We start from the raw sequence: 6,213 nt of genomic DNA, 5'->3' as shown, positions 1-6,213 counted from the left end.
TCCCTGAATTTCACAGATCTCCTCGTCCTCTGGGTATTTTAGTGGCTCCAGTCCTGTTCTTTGTCTTCCTGACACCTTGTCTTTGGGCCAGCTTGCTCCTGCTCTGTGTTTGGCTGAAGCTACGTCTGGTGCTCTGTAGCGTTTAATGATTTAACGCATACCTTGCCGTTTAACCTTCTTCCTGGTGTTGCTTGCTGCCGCACCCACGGCACGTGCGTTTCCTCTGCCTTGTGCTTCGGCCGAAGCTCAGTCTTGCTGTTCCTGCTCTGCGGTGCGTTCCCCTTCCGCTCTGCTCCCGGTGGCCCCGCTCTGTTCAGCAGAGGGGGGATGGCAGCCCCAAATTCGCTGCTGGACCAGCAAAACCTTTTTGGATGAGTGGAGCAGAGCCCTTGGGACACTGGTGGGACATGGTGGCGGTGGTGGAGGAAGGCTTTGTGAAAAAGCATCTTCCTCCCTGCTGCCTCCTCTCAGGAAGGAACTGGTCCTGCAGGTTTTCTGGGGGGGAATGGAGGTGATGGATGGCATGGGGGGGACTTGGCACGGGGGGACCTGGCATGGGTGAGCGCTGCAGCCACGGCAGGAACCCTGCTCTACCCTCTGAGGTTTTCCAGGCTCCATCCCTAGCTGGGGGATCACTCTCCCGGCTGCCCGTCACAGCTCTGAGCTGCTGCGGGGACCCTCAGGCACGTCCAGCGTGGTCCCCGAGCGCACACCGCGGCCGGGAGCCTGCAGAAACTACGCGGGTTTGTTCCAGGACGCCTCGGCCTCTGCCGCTCCTTAAAAGGCAGCAGTTGGAGCTCCTCGAGTGCCTGGTGTCTCCTTACAGCCCCGCTTGGCTGCTGGCGGCTCCCCGGCTGCCTCTCCCCATCCCAGGCAGGCATCTTGTCCGGCGGCGGGGACAGAGATGACTCCGGCTGGCCGGATTTTCTCCCAGCGGTGCCACAGCAGGGCCTGTCGATGCGGAAATCTGCCGGGGTGCTCTTGGGTTGCCCTCGCCGCATTTAAAAGGTTTCAAGGGCCCTTTAGCAGCTCTGCTGTGCCCTGACGGCTCCAGGCGCGGAGCTCATCCCTGGGGATACTCTGCCTTCTCTGTGGCTGCAGATGTTCTTCTCAGGTCCATGCAGCCAGGGAACAAAGGCGCAGGAGAAGCCTCCTCATGTATCGTGTTGTGGGGAGGGTTTTGTGTTGTTTTTTTTTTCTTGAGAAACTGTGGTGGGGAGGAAGCTGCCTGGCAGCCAGTGCTGGCTCCACCGGTGAGCTCGCAGCCTTAGGGTGAGATCCTGCCCCATCCCTGGCTCCATCTGAAGGACATCCCTGCTGAGGGGTGTGAGACCTGTGTGCATGGCACCAGCGTCCTGGGAACAGTCACAGACCAGTCTGGAGCTGGGCTTGGTGTCCGAGTGCTTCAGCTACGCAGCTGTCAGGCCTCCCTGTGGCATTTACATCCCTTCTCAGCCCTCTCATCTCCAAGCTAAAGCAGCCCAGCTCCTCAGGCGTCTCCTTGCACATCACGGTCTGCAGCCCTGACCATCCTAGGGACCCTCTGCAGGACTTTTTCCTTGTACTTGGGGTCCAAAACTGGGCACAGTATCCAGATGGGGTCTCACCAATGCCAAATAAAGGGAAATAACCACTTCCTTTGACCTGCTTGCTACACTCGTATGGTAACTTGGGTTGGAAGGGACCTCAGGAGGTCTCTACTCCACCCTCCTGCTCTGTTAGCATTGACTGAAGTCAAGAGGGCTTCATTTTGGAGAGAAGCAGAAGTGCCCTAAGCCCACTAGGTTTTCTTCCCCTCTTCATAGTGTTACCAGGAGGGACTTGGACACCAGGGATGAAGAGGGCTCCAAATTCACTGCAGCCTGTGGGCAATTCCAGCCCAGCAGAGCCTCCAGCTCCATGTGGGCCCTCCAGTGGTGGAGGAGGTCCAACAAGAAAGATGTGGGAGCAGGGTGCAGGATGCAGAGCCAGCCCACAGCTTGACATTGGGTTAGGAGATGGACGTGATCTCAAACGGGGCAGATCCAAGCAGGTCCTGGGACCTGTTTGGACCTGGGGAGGTCTCATTTCGGGGTTCCCACAGAAAGTACATGGCTCTGGGTCTGGCTGGTGCATTGCATCCTCTGTTTGCGGTGGGAGCTGAGCAGGAGCTCCCCAGGAAATTTGGATTGTGTCTCTTGTGAGGGTATTTTAGCGCTGCCTTTTGCTGTCCCGTGACTGAAGGGAGCGTTGTTTGGACGTAAGCGAGGGGGTCAGCCATGTGACAGGACTAGCGAGGTGACAGGGATCCCCATTCTTGAGGACGCTAATCCCCAGGACGGAGAAGGGCTTGAGCAACCCGATGTGGCTTTGAGGTTAACCCCATTGGGAGCATGAAGGCTGACCGGCGACCTTTGCCTGTAGCAATTCCCAATCCGCTTGTCCTGGCAATCCCCTGCATCCTCCTGGCTGCCCCTGTTCTCTGTCCCTCCTCCCTGCAAGTGAAACAGCTCTGTCATTCATCGCCTGATCTCTGGTCCCTTGCTAAGCCCCCCATAATCGCCGAGCTGCTTTAGCATGCTGCAGGCCCCGGTAATGAAGGGAGGGAGTTTGTTTGGTAATTGGATTAGTGCTGCTGGGAACAGGCTCTCGCTCAGCGGTCGGAGCTGAGCTGCCACGGCCCCGAGCCCTGTGCTGGCTCCGGCACAGGGCTGCACTGGCCAAAATCTGGGGAGTCTTGCAGGAGGAAGGCAGCCAAGAGAGGCAAAAGGCTGATTCGGGGCAGACTTTGACCGTGCCCTCCTTGGAAGCTGGGCTGTGTTTTCTGAAACTCTGTCACATCCCTAATGCCTCCCACCTGCTGGGAATGAACTCTCGGGGTTAGCCTCAAGGCTACTGTCATCCCCCCAGCACAAGCCATCAGGGTTCCTGAAGACCTCGTGGGCTGAAGAGCATCGCCAGGAACTTGTGGGACACTGGTCCTTGTGGGTGGGCAGTACTGTGCCGGGTGTGCTCCATCATCCGTGTCCCCTCCCTGCCCCTCTGGCCTGGAGAAGTCCCCTTAAGGCCAAGCCTAGTGATTAGTTTAAAACCCAAACCCTAGCAGTGGTGCCTAAAATTGCTTGAATATCTCAGGAAACACAGTGCCCTGTGTTCTGTCCCCAACCACGGCAGTCTGCAGAAGGATCAAATAACCCGACAGCTCGGCTGCCAAAGTTTATAGCAAAGGAGAGAAATTTGTTCTTGATCCCTGCAGGCGACCAGCACAATGTGCAGTGGAGCACATCCGCAGCGCACACACGCATGTGGCACGCATATGGCCCAGCTGAATGCCTCCTTTCACATCTTCGCGTAAAGACCAACATATTTGACACCAGAGGCGAGTTTCTGCTCCTAACTCGGAGACCACCCTTGCTCAGTCCCTTCGGCACGCTTCCCCAGCATCATCTCAAACCAGTTCCTTGCTCCTGGTACCCGGTTTGGGAATTGTCCCAAAACATCCGTGCTTCGATGCCGCCACCTAATTTCCAGTCTACACGTGTGTGCAGTTCTCTGCTTTTTCTTGCACAATTTTGGAGGCATGCCTCCAAAACAGCATGCTTGGGCAGATCTTGCGGGTGAGATCTTCCTGGAGCCTCACTGGTGATGCAGCTGTGGCCCTCCCAAAAACGCATCCCAGCCATGATGACTCCACACTGTCTGCCCTGCACTGCTTGCTGATAACGTTATAGAATCGTAGAATGATTTGGGTTAGAAGGGACCTTAAAGCCCATCCAGGGACATCTCCAACTACACCAGGTTGCTCCAAGCCCCATCCAACCTGCCCTTGAACACCTCCAGGGATGGGGCAGCCACAGCTTCTCTGGGCAACCTGGGCCAGGGGCTCACCACCCTCACAGCAAACAATTTCTTCCTCACATCTCAGCTAAATCTCCCCTCTTTCTGTTTAAAACAGTTCCTCCTCATCCCATGGCTCCCCTCCCTGATCCAGAGTCCCTCCCCAGCTTCCCTGGAGCCCCTTTAGGGACTGGAAGGGGCTGGAAGGTCTCCCTGGAGCCTTCTCTTCTCCAGGCTGAACCCCCTGCAACTCTCTCAGCCTGTCCTCACAGCAGAGGGGCTCCAGCCCTCGGATCATCTTCATGTCCCTCTGCTGGACCTGTTCCAACAGCTCCATGTCCTTCCTGTGCTGAGGCCCCAGGGCTGGGGGCAGCACTGCAGGGGGGTCTCACAGAGCGGAGCAGAGGGGCAGAATCCCCCCCTCGCCCTGCTGCCCACGCTGCTGGGGATGCAGCCCAGGCTGCGGGGGGGTTCTGGGCTGCCAGCGCACGTTACCAGCTCATGTTGAGCTTCTCGTCCACCAACATCCCCAAGTCCTTCTCCTCAGGGCTGCTCCCAAGCCATTCTCTGCCCAACCTTTATTTGTACCTGGGATTGCGGTGACCCAAGTGGAGGACCTTGCACTTGGCCTGGTTGAACTTCATGAGGTTCACATGGGCCCACTCTCCCGCCTCTCCAGATCCCTCTGGATGGCATCCCGTCCCTCCAGTGTGTTGGCCGTGCCACACAGCTTGGTGCCGTCGGCAAACTGGCTGAGGGTGCACTCAAACGTTCGTGGGGTCAGCCCAAGACTGGGGTGGAGGAACAGTGCCAGAAGCATCTCTGCTCAGAAACGCCCCGTTTAATACAACCCATCATTTACTTCATTAGCTGCTCCCTCTGCTGCTGTGTCCGTACCCATGACTTCCAGCATCGGAAACTGGTTCCTATTGGGTGGTAAATGAAACTTCATCCTTAAATCTAACCAGCCTAAATGTGCTGCATCACCTTGTCTATGCTAATTGTCAAAGAAAAATCATTTAAGTTACACAGAGACAATGTATCTGTGATAAATTCTGCCCCCATTTGCCTTCCTCTCTTGAATCTGGGTTTCCTTCAAAAAAAAAAAAAAACAAGCCTGAGAAGGGTATGGAAGTCTAGAAATATTTCCATCCCTTTTTCTGGATGCGGGAGGCGCATCTGCTGCGTTTGTTTGCTATTTGAGTCTTATCCAGGTTACCCTCAATCTGCTTCTTCCCTCACAGGGAGGTGACCTTGCTCCTTTCCTCCCCGATCTCACGCTGCGCCTCCTGGTTGACCCTCACCTCGCGCATTCAAAGCGTGTCCTCACCCAGCGGTCCTGCCTCAGGCATTCCCCATCCTTCACATCACCCTCAGCCCTGTGACCCGCGCAGCTACAAGTCTTTCTCTTCATTTCCAGGATAAACGGACGCGTGCTGAATTTTTTCCCCTGTTCAACGGCAGCGCGCGGCAAGTCCTGCTCAGTGCCTGCATGGGGCCGACGGGGGCTCTGCACACGCGTGTCCTCCCTCGCTGCTGCTGTTGGGGGGGCCGCCCTGCTGCGCCTGTGCGAGCGCGCCGTGATTTACCGCCCGCTCGCGGCGCCACAGCCTCCCCACGCAGGCACCGGCGCGGCCTGATTTACCGCGGGCGTTACGGCGTACCTCTCTGCAAATTCACGGCATGTCTGGGATTAGTGCCTGCACTCGGCGCGCTCGCCCTGGCCATGCGTGTCCTGATTTGCAGGGAAGGCTCTTGCATCTCTTTGCCCCTCTCTAGGTCACCTGGAGTCACTGCCCACGCACCCCACTGCCCTCTCCGAGGGGAACACTCTGCCTGATTCACCCCCTGGGCGTGCGGCGCTCTTGGATTCACTGCCTGCACAGTGGATGGGTGCTCCGGGCGGCATAGCATGGGCTCCCTTGTGCTCACGACATCCTAATTTATTGCCCATGCCTCAGCTGCTTCCCCACGCATGTGCCTTTGTGGCGCCTGGGCGGGCACTGCAGCTGTGCCATCTGCAGGTGTGCCCAGCACCAGCATCACCTCCCGACATCTGAGGAGCCCCTGGTTGGGAATTCATGGTGAAGACTGCAGGGTCTGTGCTGCACTGAGTTCCCTTTTCCTTCCGCACACGCAGGCTGTCCGAGCCTCCTCTGCCCGGCTCGTAACCGCCTCTTGCAAGGGCTGAGATGCGGCTCGGCACCGCCATCCTGCGCCGTCCTGGCTCATGTCCTGCTCTGGGAACCATAGGCTGGGGGGTGACTCGGTGTCCAAGTCCTGCCAGAGGCAATAGAGGGTGTCTGTGGTGGGCAGCGAGACCCAGCGTCTGCCGGATGCCGTCTAAGCCAGAGTCCCAGGTGCTGCCCAGGCTGCCGCTCCAGTACCTACAGTCTT

This window comes from Larus michahellis, chromosome 9 (assembly GCF_964199755.1).
Source record: "Larus michahellis chromosome 9, bLarMic1.1, whole genome shotgun sequence".
In the NCBI taxonomy this organism is placed as follows: Eukaryota; Metazoa; Chordata; class Aves; order Charadriiformes; family Laridae; genus Larus; species Larus michahellis.
Note: the sequence above shows the minus strand (reverse complement) of the source record.